The sequence below is a fragment of the Microcaecilia unicolor genome, chromosome 6 (assembly GCF_901765095.1).
Source record: "Microcaecilia unicolor chromosome 6, aMicUni1.1, whole genome shotgun sequence".
Taxonomy (NCBI): domain Eukaryota; kingdom Metazoa; phylum Chordata; class Amphibia; order Gymnophiona; family Siphonopidae; genus Microcaecilia; species Microcaecilia unicolor.
In genome coordinates, this window is record NC_044036.1 from 276,139,596 (window position 1) to 276,158,006 (window position 18,411).

At 47.0% G+C, this 18,411-nt stretch overlaps 1 protein-coding gene across 2 annotated transcripts in view; it reads right to left on the reverse strand.

Annotated features, from left to right (window-relative positions):
- The window catches only part of LOC115472971, a 140,984-nt gene extending 137,899 nt beyond the window's left edge, over positions 1–3,085 (reverse strand). For both annotated transcript variants that reach the window (XM_030207530.1, XM_030207527.1), the window contains exon 1: positions 2,967–3,085. The gene's annotated coding sequence lies outside the window, so the exon portion shown is untranslated. The remainder of the gene's footprint in view (positions 1–2,966) is intronic.
- Between the last annotated feature and the right edge of the window lie 15,326 nt (positions 3,086–18,411).

The window sequence follows — 18,411 nt, forward strand, 5'->3', positions numbered from 1 at the left end:
TTGGAGAGAGCAGCCCACTAATGGCTTGTCTTTAACTTGTCTCTTGATGGCACTTGTATTTATTTATTTATTTATTTATTTATTTATTTATTAGGATTTGTTTACTGCCTTTTTGAAGGAATTCACTCAAGGCAATTAAGGGACTAGTTAAAGAGAGTTGCAAATGAGGTCAGAAAGGTGCTTGAACATTATCTTGGCTAAGGTAGGAGTGGGTAAACATGTCCTGCTATAATATGTGCAGCTGGTGTCATTTACTTATGCTCCATGATCCTCATATTAAACCTTTTGGTTTTTCCCACGTAGATGGGCACACAGCAGCATACACTTCTCCTACAGTTTTGCAATTGAAGACGTGTTTCAAGACAAATTTCTCTTTTGTGGTTGGGTGGACAAAGCACTTGGGTCCTGATGCTCAGAAGCAAATGCAGGTGCTAGAGGCCATTAGTGCTGAACAGGAGCGGACTGACCATTTGGGCAACTGGGCAGTACCCGAGGGCCCAGAGGCTCTGCCCAGATGCCCGGCGTGCCGCTTGGTGATCTAGTGGCCTCTGCAGGGGGGGGGGGGGGGTGAGAACATGTTCTTTCCTGCCCAGCCCGCTGGGCTGCCGCTATTCCTCCCAGCCCAGCATCACCATATTTTAAAAATGGTGGTCAAGACTCCCTGCGGAAGTCTCGCAAGACTGTCAAGACCCACGAGACTACCGCTTGAAGTCTCGGCTGCCATTTTGAAAACATGGTGGCACCAGCAGGTGGGGGAATAGCGGCAGCGCAGTGGGCAGGAAAGAACATGCCCCTCCCCCCCCCCCGCAAAGACCACTAGACCCCTCAGGTAGGACCAGTGGGGACATTGGCTGCAGCAGCATGGGTGGCAGGGGGTTGTTGTGCAGCAGCCAGGTGGGGGGCCCAGACCACCCTCAGTCTGCCCCTGGCGCTGAACTAGCGCCCGCATTAATGAGCGCAGAATTTTCAGATGCTCTAGCACGCGAGACAGAAAGCCAGAGATTAGTGCAAATAGCATGCTAATGTAGTCAAATGCATGTTAATGAGCTCACGTCCTATTCCCTCCCAATGCTCAGAGAACAGTGCACAAAACAAACCCGCTTCACCGCTGAAAAAAATAGCGCCAACTCGGAGCAGGCCTTAGGGTGTTTGAAGAGAGAAATGATTCCTTCTTTTAAATCTGCCGGTTTTGATACAATTTGAACACAGAAGGAAGCCTGTGCAAGCCCCTAAGCACCAGTAGTGAGAAATAAAAGTATGTGAGCCTCTCTTGAACAAACTAAGCTCTACGAAAAGAGTTCATCTGTTATGTGTATGTATACAGTACTGAGTAGTAGTACTGTAGCAATGATAAAAAGTACTAGTGATTCAATAACCTTAGGAAAGGAATTCTACTGGGATCTCTTGTACTGGATCCTTTTAAAGAAGGCCTTCGCTCCCAGGACAGAGACCTAGCACCAGCAGAAGCACCCTGAACAGAATTACTGGCTCCGTACTATGAAGGCAGCACCAATCGGAACCAGTTTTTCTGCAGCACCAGTGTGCTGACCAGAGGGCAGAGTGGCAAGATGCCGGAGCAAAGGGAGGGCATCTACAGATGATACCTTCCACCCTTTTGCTGCCATGGAAAGCTACAAGCTTAAGAGATGGAATATTACCGGTAATCCTTAACACTGGTGCCATGTGACACCCTTAGAAATATACTCTGTGTGAAAACCCATAATTGCTACATCCTCTTCAGTGGATATGTTGAATGTTTGTAGCCCACTTAATTCCTTTCAAAAAAAGTTCACAGGGGGTAACAAAGGAACTAATTATAATTAACAGTATAACAATTCTTATGGTACTAAAAATGTGATTAGTAAAATTTGAAAGCACAGAACCCCATCCTGCTCATCATTATCCCCCCACCCCCACCGAGTGACAGGACTAGTTGAATAACCGAAAGGCAAGTCCACTTTAATCTGCTGAACTGAAAAGCCAGCCCTGCCACAATGTTTTATTTATTGGGATTTATTAACCAGCTTTACAAAGAGATTCACAATACTCATATCCCTTCTCAGAGCCACACTTTGCATGCTCAGACAAAACAATGTTAGGCAAAAACTATTTGTCTGGCCAAGTTTTTACTCACAAACGTAGTTTAGCATACAAAACAGAATCATAAAAATAAAAACAAAATAGGCATATCTGTCACTATTTGAATATCGTCTGGTGGTGAAATATATTGACAAGTGCCTTCACACATACAAAAGATTGAGACCCACACCACGAAGACCGTATAGCAAGTAAACAAACGAATATTTTTTTAACTATATATATTATTAATAATAATTTTTTAAACACATAGCTTTCTCTCGCATTCCAGTATACAATTAGGGTGACCAAAGTCTCCCCACGCTCGCCTACCTTGTCCTAAATCGTCCCCCTCCCCCCCAAAAGGGTGGTGGGTGCAGAGGGCTGAAAAGATCTGGTCCAGCCCTTCCCAAAAACCAAACCGGAAGGCTCTTTCGGAACAGATAGAGGGCTAGATTCAAAGAAGGTGAACTGAAACAGGGTGGGGTGGGGTGCGAGGCTCATGAGTTTCCTTCGTACGGACTTGTAATCTCAGACGTACTGCAACAACGCCCAGGAGAAGCGTTAGTTTGAGGATTTAAAAAAAAAAAAAAAAAAAAGCCCAGACTGCTAAAAAAGCGAAGCGGGGTCTAAACTTGCAATAAGAAGAGACCAACGGCTGGGGATCCTTCAAACGAAGAAACAGTACAACCTGTTAAACGGAGAAAGGCGTCAAACATATTAAAGCAAAAACAATCGTGAAATAAAGGCACAACAGTAACACGCACAAATGCTAGTGTTGCGGAATCTGAAGCAATCCACACGCGAGCCAGGCTCTGACAGCGCGCGGGGGGGGAGGGGGTTCAGGAATGTTTTTATATAGACCCTCTGAGATGCTTCGATTGACTCACCTGTCCACAGAAATTCAATCATTTGCTATGTCTGTCTTTCTCTCCACTGCATTTTTCTTCTCTCCCCAGACCCTTCCTACGTATTTTCTGCCCTGCGATTCTCCGATCACCCCCTTTCTAGAGCTGCGGTGGGCTCTGCCCCCCGGTGGTTGAACTAGCACTGGGAGCCTGCCACTCCTGATACGTGACGTCTACGTGCATGTGTGTGTTTTTAATAATTCGGCTCCAATCGCTTACATTTTCTGCAGAAACTGAAAGCTGTCACATCTAATCCCTTTGGAATGGGGATAGTACAGGAAGGCGCCCACTAGGTGATCGACTGCAGAGCTGCCAAGTTATCCAGCTCCAGGGCGAAAACTTCAAGCCAGTCCTACATTTCTGACAACCTCATTCTGATACATCACGGGACTAGAATTAACCAAAAACTCTTCCTCCTGACACCCTGTAATGCCGATGGCTCTTTGACTGAGGTGTAAATAAATCACTCAACCTTTGCAACTTTTTGCATTCTAGTTTTCAAATAGTTTGCTGCAGATTCATTCATGCAAAATAGGGGTTGTAAGCAGTGGCGTACCTAGGGTAGTTGACACCCGGGCCGGTCATTTTTGAACCCCCCCCCCCCCCCCCCCCCAAATCCAGTACTAGAGAATACAAAACACTCAGGACCTATAGAGCAATTCTACCATACCATAAGCAGTCATTTCTACGAGTCACACAAGGAAAAGGAAAGCATCTTAAACACTACAGTGAGCACTAGAACATCAATTCACCTATTGTAAAACGAAACCAGACAGAATAGTACAGATCGTCAATCCTGCACAGTCAGTGCCAACCGAAAGCCATGTCTTTTTCACAAACACAGATACACCCTAATCCACTATAGAATAAGTAATCATAAACTTTCTATTTAGACAAAAATTAAACTGAACCCCCAATGCCAGACTCTGCATACAATGCAACACCACAGAAACAGAAAATGTCCCCTAGTACTGTGCAAAATATAAAGACAGCAGATGTCAATTTGAAAAAAAAACCTAACAAGTACCAATCACCACTTTACAAATTAATAAATAGAAATAAAACAAATATAGAAAGTAAAATAATACCATTTTATTGGACTAATACATTTAGCTTTCAGAGGCCAAAACCTCCGTCCTCGGGTCAGTACAGTATAGTGCTGTTACAGTATCCTATTCTGACCTGAGGAAGGGGGTTTTGTTCTCCGAAAGTTAGTCAAAATGTATTAAAATTAGTCCAATAAAAAGATTACCTTATTTACATGTTCTATTATAAACATTTAACACATCTACAATACTTTATCCTAAAGCAAAAAAAATAAAAAAATATATATTTTATTTACAGTTTGTTGTCTCTGGTTTCTGCTTTCCTCATCTTCTTTTCACCATCTTCCTTCCATCCAGCATCTGTCTTCACTCTCTCTCTGCCATCCAGTGTCTGCCCTCTCTGCCGTCCCTTCCATCCACTGCCTGCCCTTTCTCTCTGCCCCTTCAATCCACCATTTGCCCTCCCTCTCCCATCCATCCAGGGTCTGCCCTCCCTCTCGCTCCCCCTTCCATCTAGGATCTGTCCCCTCTCTCTCTCTGCCCCTTTTTTCAGCCCCCAGTTCCAGCCCCCTTCTCCCCTCTGAACACCCCCACCCCAGTCCCCTTCTCCCCTCCCCTTCTCCTGTCTGAGACCCCCACCACAGTCCCCTTCTCCCCTCCCCTGTCTGAGACCCCCACCCCAGTCCCCTTCTCTCCTCTGAACAGCCCCATCCCAGTCCCCTTCTCCCCTCCCCTTCCCTTCTCCCCTCTGAGATCCCCACCCCAGTCCCCTTCTCCCCTCTGAGATCCCCACCCCAGTCCCCTTCTCCCTTCCCCTGTCTGAGATCCCCACCCCAGTCCACTTCTCCCCTCCCCTTTTCCCCTCTGAACACCCCCACCCCAGTCCCCTTCTCCCCTCTGAGATCCCCACCCCAGTCCCCTTCTCCCCTCCGCTATCTGAGATCCCCACCCCAGTCCCCTTCTCCCCTCTGAGATCCCGTCTGAGATTCCCACCCCAGTCCCCTTCTCCCCTCCCCTTTTCCCCTCTGAGACCCCCACCCGTCCCCTTCTCCCCTCTGAACACCCCCACCCCAGTCCCCTTCTCCCCTCCCCTTCCCTTCTCCCCTCTGAGATCCCCACCCCAGTCCTTCTCCCCTCCCCTGTCTGAGATCCCCACCCCAGTCCCCTTCTCCCCTCCCATTTTCCCCTCTGAACACCCCCACCCCAGTCCCCTTCTCCCCTCTGAGATCCCCACCCCAGTCCCCTTCTCCCCTCCGCTATCTGAGATCCCCAAACCAGTCCCCTTCTCCCCTCCCCTTTTTCCCTCTGAACACCCCCACTCCAGTCCCCTTCTCCCCTGTCTGAGATCCCCACCCCAGTCCCCTTCTCCCCTCCCCTTTTCCCCTCTGAACACCCCACCCCAGTCCCCTTCTCCCCTCCGCTGTCTGAGATCCCCACCCCAGTCCCCTTCTCCCCTCTGAACACCCCCACCCCAGTCCCCTTCTCCCCTCCCCTTCCCCTGTCTGAGACCCCCACCCCAGTCCCCTTCTCCCCACCCCACTCCCCTTCTCCCCTCCCCTTTTCCCCTCTGAACACCCCCACTCCAGTTCCCTTCTCCCCTCCCCTTCCCTTCTCCCCTCTGAGATCCCCACCCCAGTCCCTTTCTCCCCTCCCCTGTCTGAGATCCCCACCCCAGTCCCCTTCTCCCCTCCCATTTTCCCCTCTGAACACCCCCACCCCAGTCCCCTTCTCCCCTCTGAGATCCCCACCCCAGTCCCCTTCTCCCCTCCGCTATCTGAGATCCCCACCCCAGTCCCCTTCTCCCCTCCCCTTTTCCCCTCTGAACACCCCCACCCCAGTCCCCTTCTCCCCTGTCTGAGATCCCCACCCCAGTCCCCTTCTCCCCTCCCCTTTTCCCCTCTGAACACCCACACCCCAGTTCCCTTCTCCCCTCCCCTTCCCTTCTCCCCTCTGAGATCCCCACCCCAGTCCCTTTCTCCCCTCCCCTGTCTGAGATCCCCACCCCAGTCCCCTTCTCCCCTCCCATTTTCCCCTCTGAACACCCCCACCCCAGTCCCCTTCTCCCCTCTGAGATCCCCACCCCAGTCCCCTTCTCCCCTCCGCTATCTGAGATCCCCACCCCAGTCCCCTTCTCCCCTCCCCTTTTCCCCTCTGAACACCCCCACCCCAGTCCCCTTCTCCCCTGTCTGAGATCCCCACCCCAGTCCCCTTCTCCCCTCCCCTTTTCCCCTCTGAACACCCACACCCCAGTCCCCTTCTACCCTCTGAGATCCCCACCCCAGTCCCCTTCTCCCCTCCGCTGTCTGAGATCCCCACCCCAGTCCCCTTCTCCCCTCCCCTTCCCCCGTCTGAGACCCCCACCCCAGTCCCCTTCTCCCCACCCCAGTCCCCTTCTCCCCTCCCCTTTTCCCCTCTGAACACCCCCACCCCAGTTCCCGTCTCCCCTCCCCTGTCTGAGACCCCCACCCCAGTCCCCTTCTCCCCTCTGAACACCCCCACCTGAGTCCCTTTCGCCCCTCTCCTTCCCCACCTCAGTCCCGTTAAAACCGGCGAAGCAGCGTCGCAGGCAGCGCCTCGTGCCCTGCTTGTAAAAAAAAATCAAATCTCCTTCCTTCTCCTCGTCTTGACGTCTTGACGTCGACTCGGGCCTTCCAATCAAATTGATTGGAAGGCCCGAGTCGACGTCAAGACGAGGAGGAGAAGGAGATTTTTTTTTTTTTTTTACAAGCAGGGCACGAGGCGCTGCCTGCGACGCTGCTTTGCCGTTTTTTTAAATGTGCGGCGACGCGGGAACGGCCACGGGAGGCGGCGGGAGCGGAGCACCCCCCACCCACTGGCACCCGGGGCGGACCGCCCCCACCGCCCCCCCCTTGGTACGCCACTGGTTGTAAGTGCTCCCATGGTAATTCTAAAAATGGGTGCACTCTAATGGTAATATTAGCACATGAGTTCTCAAAAATTTTAATAAGCTGTAGAGCAAAAGTATATAGAGAAACTAATCAAAATTATATATTGTTCTAAACTTGGCTCCAACTCATTACATAGACAATGGTTCAAAATGTCTATCAAATGAAACCTCGACTGCTTGGGGTGCCTGCAGAGATAGACTACCCCCACTATGCTGGCTACTATCACTGGTTGTAATATAACCTCTGAAACCCACTGCAAGAAAAACAGCTCCCTAATGGAGAAAAAAACCTTGCAGTAAAAAAAAAACAGAGGAGAATGGCAAAAATCCAATTGCACTAATATAATGAAAAAGAGTCAATAATGTGTTCCTGACTTAAATATAAAGAGTATACAGGGAAACTCGTTCACTTAGCTTAACCACCTGGGTGGTGACCGTCGATTTCAATGCTTCAAAAATAGCATCCAGTTCTTCCAAAATCCCCCCGGGGGGGGGGGGGGGGGGGTCGCTCGAGGTATTCCAACTTTAATACTATATAGTATCCCTGATATGTTTCTGCCTCAGGAGGACAACATTACATAAAACATAGCAGGAATCTTCCAAAATTGTAAAGGCAACAAAATGGCCAGTGATACAGATGCCGACTTAGAACTGCCCAACTGTTGACGTCATCCTGTCAACTAATTGTTTCCAAACTGGAATCAAATGCAGAAGTAACCCTCATCCATAGAACACTTCCCATTCCAATGGACCATTAAGACCTTCAGGATATGTAGTATGCAGATTGAAAATGCATCTTTGCTCTTTCTGATGTAAACAGCGAGAGATATCACCTCTATGTCCGTTATCTTGTACTTGTTCAATGGCCAAGCAACGCAGTTGTTCAAAGGAATGCTTCTTCAGCAAATAGTGTTTCACTAAAGGCTTATGTATTTTTCTTTATTAATGCAGTATTTATGTTCAATAAGTCTAGTCTTTAATTCTTGTTTAGTTGACCTATATACTTCAACCCACAAGGGCACCGGATCAGGTAAATAGCTGCTTTCGAAGACCATTTAGTGGCGTATTTAATATGATTCCATCTATGATTGTAGTCATCCCAGAATTCCTTAGTTTCTGTCATCACTTCACACATAATGCACTGACCGCATTTAGTGTGACCCCCCGTTCCAGTCTTGTCTATTCGACCACACATCAGAATGGCACAATAGGTCTGAAAAATTAGCCTGTCTTGAATATGCTATCCTGCAATCAGATCTTGCAAAAACATCATGCATTGTCAAAATCTGCCAATTATTCCGGACTATTTTAGCTATTTGGGGGGGTAGACCTGTACATTGTAAAATACAGGATATATTAGATTCCCGAGGTCTTAATCGGTCAACATGTGGCAATGTAGCTACGCTAACTGATTAGTGCTGGGCACGTCTACACTCCGCCCCCAAACATTCCTCCTGCGTGCACAGATGGAACAACGGAGGACAGGCGCGCGTGGCACCCCCCCCCGGCGGCGTGCACCCGGGGCAGACCGCACCCACCGCCCCCCCTAGGAACGCCACTGTTCTCATGCTGCCACCTCTGGGCCAAGGGCTCACAAATGTCACACGGTGGAACCCAGTCTATCGCGAAGCACCAAAATGCCTCAAATCCATATGGTTTCTCCCGCAATGATCAACGAGAGGTGCTCCCTTTTTCTGATTCTTTACACAAGAGCGATTCTCAGTGATTCTTGTGTATAAAGCTCTCGTTTTTCCCACATATATTTTCTGACAATTACATATTAGAATATAAATCACATATGATGATTGGCAGCTCATATGGTACTTTATCAGGAATTTCCTACCATCAACCGGATTGACAAATTCCATGAGTTCCATTGATACTGAACAGGTTTTACAACAACCATATTTTTTGTGCCCCGCATTTCTTTCCTGGTTCTGGGAGGGTAGATTGGCTGGACTGAGAATTTCTTTTAGATTAAGTGATCTAGAGAATGCTATTCTAACTCCTTGATCATGGAAGAGAGCATGTGACTGCATCATCATCCAATTGTGCTTTATAATTTTGTTTAAATCATCACTGCCACTTGAGAATCTCACTACAAACGTGTTTATCTTTTCATCATCTTTGCTTGTCTGTGATCGTTTCAAAAGTAAATCCCTATTGCTGTATTTAGCTCTCTTGTACGCTGATTTTACCACATCTTGAGGAAATCTCCTTTTGTCCAAATGTCATGAAATTCTTCGCACAGTATTTAAAACCCTCACTTTTGTTGCAAATCCTTTTAAATTGCAAAAAATTGAGAGAATGATAAACTGTTTTCAAATCGGGCAGGTGGCACTTCAGCACTCTCCTTTTAGTCCAGACCATACACAGTATATATTCACACTTGACCAGTTATCCGATAAAGAGTAGAATTTATTGTGGCCGTAGCATTCTACAATTTATATCTATGAATTATTCACAATAGCAAGCAATTTCCAATCATGTATACATTTTACAGTAATAAACAAATTTATGACTCGATTTCTATCTAGTTCATTTGAGGCAAGTGGCCTAGCCTTTTTGAGTCACACAGTTCTCTCTCTTTCTGCCATAATCACGCTGTAGCTTTTTGCTCCACCTGGGGCATATACCGCCGACATTCCCAGGCGCTAATATCACAGCTTTGCTCAAGGGATTGCCATAAAAGCATCTTCCCTCTCATACCTGTTGACTCTCTTTCTTGAAGCCTTCAGCCTCCCCATTCCGTCCAAGTCTGAGGTACGCTCCTCTGATCATCTGCTAATCTGGCACTGGCCCCCCTCTGTACAAGAGGGGAACTGCCCTTGTTCTTAGACATCATCCATGCCACAACAACCACATGATCTTTGACCTTGCTTTGGTCTGAAACATAATGCTGTGTACTCTTTCAGGCTAGGACCCACCGCCACAAACCGGGACAGCGAAACCTTGCTTGTCACAGTCCCCCACCATATTTTGTCCTATCTGCGGCCACATCCACTCTGACACTTATGGCTGGACTGCAAATAATTCCCTAGTAGAGCCTCGCTAGATCTTGCACTGATCTATCCAAACTATGCGCACTACTGTATCCAACTCACTCCTAGCCCCCTGTTAGGCTGCTGCCATGTGAGTCTCTTGCAGCTCATCATGACTGCCAACACAGGTAACGTCACAACTGACAAACAACTGGTACCACACCTCACCAGTGGGCATTGCTGTGCCTCAAACCAATCAGTGGTAATAATCGGTGTGCATTTATGTGGCCCAAACCAAAAAGTTTTAATAACAGCCTATTTCACTGTTCAAGCATTCACACTTGCCTCCACCCTCCTCATGTCTCTCTCCCACTCGTGACATCACGTGTTCTATTCAGGCTCGCCAGAACCTTCCGGCATGATAAGGAGTGCATTCCCTCTAGTAGGAACTTATGCATGGACCAGCATCCCGTATGTACACATGTATGTGCACCTGTCATCTTGTGACCTGTATATATCTCTGACAGCCAAAACTGGCACCTATAATTCCAGCCATTAAGCCATTTCTAATATGTGAAGAGTATCTGACACTTGTAGTTGATTGTATCTTAAACATAAGCAGCGCTTGATTTGACCTCTATAATGTATCTTAAACATGAGTAGCGCCTGATTTGACATCTGCAATGCATCTTAAACCTGTGCAGTGCTGTCCTGTCATGCAGAGCGCTTTTGCATTCCATAATGTCAATGGGTGATGCTCATCTGATACGAGCACCTCGTCTCATACTGGTGCAGTGGGCAGTTGAATCTATAATGGCGGCCCAACAATACATTAGGATGCCATTGGGATCCCAACTTGCACTGTCCAGAACAATAGGATAGTAGTTTTGCTATCCATGTCTTATTCTGTACTCGTCCAACCAAGAATACGTGGACTAAATTACTATAGCCACTATTGACTGGAGAAGGAATGCTGTAGTAAATTCTGTGTGTAATCCCTCCATGTGTGCCTTACACTTGCCCCACTGATAGCCTACGATAAAAGGAAGATGCAATGGAAAAAAATGCTGTATCCTGATGGAACCATAAACTGAGCCGTCACAGCCGTATTGGCTCATGAGAAACAAGAAAAGGGATCACACCACTACCTTTCCTATGACCTTCGATTGGCACGCCGAAGCGCATCTAAATAAGTGGCTTGGGCTCTATAGAGAGTGCAATATCAACTGCACATGCAAGCGACCCTTTTGTCTTAACACTATATGGTGCATAGTGAAACGTTGAGAGTCAACTGTGATAGAGGACTTGAATGTTCAGTCCTTCAATAATTAACCCTGATCGTAGGTTATGTGTAATCTGCTGGGTTGGTATAATAACCTTACCTAGCATCAATTATGTGCTAATGATGACCTCCTGTGTTGGTGACAGTTCTCACTGTAGCAGCAATGTATATTTTAGTATAAGGAACCAAACTGAAAAGTGAGAACTATTGTCATGACTTATGTTCATAAAGCCCTTTGTTTACCCCGAGCAAAATGCAAGCAAAATGCAAATAACCAGTGTGCTAATCATTCTTGCCATGACTACCTCTTAAAGAATGCTGGTGATGTAAATGCAAGAAAACACTCTTATGTATAGGTAAGTGCTGAAAAGAAGATGTGCTGTAGTGACGCTGGATGTGTCACCCTTCGATAGTTAACCAACCCGAAAGCCAGTAGATGTAAAACTAATGTGGGCTGTTACTACACTGCAACCTCCAGTGTTTATGTAATTACCCTACCTGGCCTCAATTATATGCTGGTTCTACCAGTGTAAGTGTTAGCATTCAAGGTAAATCAATCAGGGCCGGTCTTAGCAAGTGCGGGGCCCTATGCAGACCAATTTGGCAGGGCCCCATCCTAGCCCCGTCCCACCCTAGCTCCGCCCCACCCTAGCTCCACCCCATTGATAAGATTATTCCATTTTTAGAACTTTTTTTTATTTATGAAATTTCAAATAAAGACAAATGAAGCTAAACTTGTACAAAAAAACTGATTGAAATAATAAGCACAATGCTATCATGAAACCTCCCCTCCCCAGAAATTATTCAGTTCAAGTCCACTACAATTAGTAGTTCCAATTCTCATAACAAAGGAGAATAAAGGAAAAATATTAAGAAAAAATCCAGTACTTTCAAATTCGGGAGCTGATGGCAGGCTCAGCGGGCCCAAGCCAGGGGTGGGCGCCGCGCCGGTGGTGGCGGGAGCGGAGCGGCCGAGCCGCGGGAATGGGGATCATCTCAGGCGACTAAGGCAAGCAGCGGTGGAGGTCGGAGCGGAGGCACGAATGAGGCAGAGTTGAGGCGCTCCGCGCAGGGCCCCCTTAGCCGCGGGGCCCTATGCGGTCGCCTTGGTCGCCTCTGCCTAAGACCAGCCCTGAAATCAATTATTACTGAGAGTACCTACAGTGTAAATTTAGTTACCCTATCTAGAAGTCAGGTATGTTTTTAGCTGGGGAATCTAAAGTGACACCAAGTTGAACATCAAAGCCAATGGAGATTCTGTACTGATAGAAAGGTAAGAACTGCTGTCATGAATTAAGTTCCCGAAGCCCTTTGTCAATAGTCTCATGCTCAACGCTAAGCACTGTCGACCTCTGCCCTAAATATCACGTACTGAATGCTGGTTAACCACTGCTTTCTTGATGTACGTTCTAGTTAACCACAGCAGGTTTCCCAGTGCGAAGCTAGTTATGCTAGTTATATGCGCACCACAACGGATCAATGGAGGTGTAACACCGAGGATCTGAACTGGGGACCAGAGTTACATGTGAGTGCGTGCATGTCAAAACTGTGTTGTGAAGATGTAGTGTGATCTGAGTGCTATTCAGTGGCTAGTTGCTAGTGTGCGTGTGTAGGGTGCCATCTGTCATGATCCAAGCCATGGATACTCTAGTCTGATACAGCTCCATCCTGCAGGCATCATTCGGAAAAGGCTGTATATGTTGGTATGTAAAATATGTGCCGCACGACTAATATTTCGCCAAAGTCGTTATGCCCGTATCACCCCTCTCCTGAAATCACTTCACTGGCTCCCTATCCTTTTCCGTATACAGTTTTGTTAAACTGTACAGCGCTGCGTAACCCTAGTAGCGCTTTAGAAATGTTAAGTAGTAGTATACAATTCAAGCTCCTCTTGTTGACCTATAAGTGCATTCACTCTGCAGCCCCTCACTACCTCTCCACCCTCATCTCTCCCTACACTCCTTCCCTAAAACTCAGTTCACTGGGCAAATCTTTCCTAATTGCACCCTTCTCCTCCATCACTAACTCCAGACTCCGCTCTTTCTATCTCGCCGCACCTTATGCGTGGAATAGGCTTCCTGAGCCATTACGTCTAGCTCCATCCCTCGCAGCCTTCAAATCCAGGCTAAAGACCTACCTGTTTGATGCTGCTTTCGACTCCTGACTTGTAACTTTTATCTTATCCTTATGTGTCCTTCTGTCTGTCCTTCTCTTATCCTTTTTGGTCCTGTCTGTTTGTCTTGATTTAGATTGTAAGCTCTTTTGAGCAGGGACTGTCTTTCTTCTTCAGGTTCAATTGTAAAGCACTGCGCAAGACTGGTAGCGCTATAAAAGTGATTTATGGTTAGTTAGTTAGTTAGTTAGTTAGTTAGATGTGCCATGCCCCTTGAGTCAGAATGCTAGTAACATAGGGGGTGCCAGGAGATCAAAATCTGAACATATTTTTTCTTCTTCTTCTTCCTTGCTATTATGTATACACAGAAGAACAGCTACGGCTTTGGGGGGTATTAGAGTTGGTGGGGGGGGGGGGGGCTGGGTAAGAGAAAGAGGGAACAGGAAAAGTGCAATTGGTCGCATGGTTGACTGGATTTGTTGGTTCCCAACCGTGACACTGTAAGCTACATTTGTTAATGGTTGATGAAGAAATGAGTATGTGTGCTTTTGTTAATAAAAAGGTTGAAACATAAAGGGGGGGGAGGGGTTGGAGACAAAAACTGGATAAGTTGATCTCGCTATGGTGTTAGGAGGTCCTCAGAATTCAGACCTCCAGGGGTACAGATGGGGGGGGGAGGTTAGAAGTAGAGGAGGGGATGTTTCAAGTTGGGATGGGTTTAAACTCAATAAGATTACATGGGCACAACCTACCTTTTGAGCTGTTGGCCAGCCTGGCTGGTGTATAATGTTAATATTTCATGTTTCAAGCTGAGACTATATTGTTGGAATAGGGAAGGGGGGGAGGTTGGGTGGAGGGGGAGAAAATTGAAAAAATGTTGATGATGATTGTTATTATCTTGTTCCTATGAAGCATGTTCTGATTTAATTTTTGCAATATTGAACTTGTTGGACATGTTTAACATGCTAAATTATCAATAAAATAGTTGAAACATAAAATTCTGAACGGTCCACCCAGCAGTCACTTTCATTATCTATTCAAATTTAAGTCAACAATAAGCATGGGATAATATACTTACTGATTATGAGGATGAAAGTTAGGAATAACCATTTGGTGTGCTATATGTCCTCCAAACAGTAGACTGAATGTGTGAAGGTGCAGAATACCTGCTGACAAATTCTACATACCTATACTAAGGCAGATGTAGTGTGCCCTTTCACATCCGTGCCATTATTCGCTGGCACCAAGCTGGTGCCGTCTCTCTGCCTGCTGCTTTTGAGTACTTCATGAGTGGAGGCATACCTGCAAAACCATACTGAAGAGGATGTAAATTAGTGAGTGTAATACTATCAACTGTGTTAACAGGTAGCCTCTACCCTCAACACCAGATATTCTAAAAGTCCTAAAGCAGAGCAACTAAGTGGGTCCAAGTGGTTATAAGTTCAGTGCCAGGAGGGCAAATTTAGTGAAGAAGGCAAGGAATACTGTGTTTAAACCATATCCAGTATCTTGTGTATTCCTATATATGCATGTGCTTGGGATTTATTACCTCTTCACCAAGCAATACGTCCCGGGAAGTGTAGCACAGGTACTGGATAACTTTAAACTTACCATAGGGTCACCAATCACACCGTGATGCACCTGAATGGACATAATGCACATAACATTGCATTGAACAAACTTGGAGCTAACAGTTACCCCTTAATAATGAAACAACAGGGAGCTGTATGATATATCCATTGAACAGCACAAACATTCCATAGGCATAGATATTGTATGATGTCAGCTTGACCTTAACATGCCCTCTAATGAGCAGTCCTTTGTAACCTTACAATAATATGGTTCCTTGGCAGTGTTTTGCTTGGGTGCTGTAGCCAGGGGCGTAGCCAGACCTTGCCAGGAGAGGGGGCCAGAGCCCGAGATGGGGGGGCACTGTTAAGCCGCCTCCCCCCCTCCGGCAACCCCCCTTCCCCCGCTCGATCGCGCCGACACTCTTAAACTCCCTCCCCCTCCTCCCGCTACCAACCCTCGGCCGCCGTCGCCGCCCGCTCCATGAAGTACCTTGTTTGCTGGCGGGGCTGCCCAAACCCCGCCAGCCAAGAGTGTTCTTCAGCGCTGGAGTTAGTAAACTCCGGCACCTTCATTCAAGGAAGTTCGTCTGAAAGATCAGCTGGTTTTGATGCATTTACGTCCTGCACGGGGCTACATGCACGGTGCAGGACGTAAGGTGTCAAAACCAGCTGATCCTTCAGACGAACTTTCTTGAATGAAGGCGCCGGAGTTTACTAACTCCAGCGCTGAAGAACACTCTTGGCTGGCGGGGTTTGGGCATCCCCGCCAGCAATCAAGGTAAATCATGTGGTAGCGGGGCTGGCGGCGATGGTGGGGGAGGGTTGGTGGCGGGAGGGGGGTCGTCGGCAGGGGGCCAGGGGCGAATCTGCGGGGGCCCAGGCCCCCTCAGGCCCCACGTAGCTACGCCACTGGCTGTAGCTTGGCCACCTGTAGGATCCCTGTGTTTGTTTGGAATGCATATCTGACTGCCGCCCTGGTTTTGTCCTTTAGTATGTCTTTCGATTTATAGTAATGGAATAAGGCCTCTATAAAGTTGCTGGATGTTCTAAAGCCTATGTATAGACAGAGAGAGTACTACGTATATATATGGGAAACATGTTTATCCAATATATCTTTCATAGCATAAGACATAAGAACCTAAGAGTAGCCATACTGGGTCAGACCAGCTGTTCATGTAGCCCAGTATCCTGTTTTCTAAACAGTGTCCAAGCCAGGTCACAAGTACCTGGCAGAAACCCAAATCGTGGCATCATTCCGTACTACAAATCCCAGGGCAAGCAGTTGCTTCCCATGTCTGTCTTAATAGCAAGCTATGGACTTTTCCTCCAGGAATTTGTCCAAACCTTTTTAAAGCCCAGATATGCTAACTATTGTTATCACCTCCTCCGGCAAAGAGTTCCAGAACTTAACTATTTGTTGAGTGAAAAAATACTTCCTCCTATTTGTTTTAAAAGTATTTAATGTAACTTCCTCAAATGTCCCCTAGCCTTTGTACTTTTGACGAGTAAAATTCAATTTACTTCTACTCGTTCTACACCACTCAGGAATTTGTAAACTTCCATCGTATCTCTCCTCATCTGTCTCTTTTCCAAACTGAACAGCGCTAACCTCTTTAGCCTTTCTTCATACAAGAGGAGTTCTATTCCCTTTATCATTTTAGTCGCTTTTCTTTGAACCTTTTCTAATTCCTCTTTTTTTTTTTAAATTTTTTGAGATATGATGACCAGAATTGAACGCAATACTCAAGGAGTGATACAAAGGCATTATAGTATTTTCGGTCTTATTCACCGTTCCTAATTATTCCTAGCCAAATTTCAAGGATATCATTCAAAGCAAAATGTTAGCAAGTGAAGATGTGTAATTTTATGATGGGGGAATTTTTTTTTTATAAATTCAAAAACATATTAAGTATTGATCTGTAACACTTTTAAGTACAACCAACTTACTGGCGGATGGATTTGAAAAGGAGTTCTTTCCTGTTATGTTATAGGTGGAATGAGTATTTTTTTTTTGGGGGGGGGCATAGAATAGCCACCTGCGCATTGAGTGTCCTAAGACCTCACCAGTATGGCTGCCACAATAACCGAATTGTGCAGTATTATAACCCCTCCTAAGATGAACGCCAGGTTCTGTAGTAATTCACCATAGAATCCTCTCTCTGCCACCAGGCTTGCACAGAATGTATGCAGCGACTCACAATCAGCCCACAGACTAATCAGGGGCACTATGAGCTGACACAGGTCCCCCACCCTGACATTGTGATTTGTGCATGGATGCGGCGCATTCACAGAGTCACATGCATGCAAGGGAAAAACACACCTGCCTAATCAGGAGGACCACGGCACAACTTGAAGGCCTAAAAATAGTCCACATTCCCATATGTGACCATGCGCAACACTCGCCCTTTCATGGCTACCAACCCACGACCTGATGGTTCACAGAGAAGGGGGCATCCCTTATCCAGATGCTGCCAGATGCACAGGGGCCATACTGAACCCCGAATTATATGGTAAACCCAGGCCACTAGCACAAACACATTTTTAAATTGAAACTTGCCTGCAATCCACCCTCAAACAATGCCCGGTACCAGCACAGCTGATGTTAATCGTGCCCCCAGAGTGCACTGCCAATGACCCATCAGGATTTCACAGACACCGCCCATCACTGCAGCACAGTCGTTTTATCCGTGACCATGGTTTGCTCCGCACATTCAGGAGCAGAATCGCATCTGCCAGAGCCACAGATGCATACCAATTCCCGACCAATCCTGAGGCGCCGTTCTATAAGATGGAACCATGCTGTTTTCATCATGCGAGAGCAAACCTCCTCCTCACCATGGCCACTGGCACACTCACTGGCACTCTACCTCTCTGTGGGCACATTACACCCTACCCAGAAGACGCAGGTCCCGAAAAGAAGGGCAAGCCGAGCAGTGAGGGCTCCCATACCAGCACTGTAAATAGTCAAATGGCCGGCCTGTGCCTGAGCCGCCCACTGCTCTTCAGCCCTCTGCTGTTAGCCAAACTCCTGTGCTCCCTTCCTGGCCACAACCAACGGCCCACAGAGAAGGTACCCTGGACCAAACAACGCAAAAGGCAAGAAGAGAGAGATTAAATGAATTAAAAAAGAATTTACCAAATGTTTCAGTGGAAGGGAGCAGAGCCGTGGGGGCAGGAGGCTAAAATAATGAGTGCACCTTGCAGGCGCCGCCCTTCTTGCTCCCAGAGGTCACCTCTTTTCCCACCTCCTAGACTTCCTGTCTTGTTACCTGCCTCCCTATAGACCCTCTATTCTTTAGTGCCTCCCCCTCACTTGACTATGCTTGCAAGCTCTTTTATCATTCCCATCACCCCCTCCTCCCACCTCCTATTCCAGCCATGCTGAGCCACCACCCGTTTGTGCTTGTGACCGCCTAATGCTGGGTCTCTGTCCTTTATCCTCACAGAGTGGTAACTTTGGTATTGTAAAACTGTGTTGTAATCAGTATTTTTTTTAATACACTTTTGTAGTGAATTTATGTTCTTC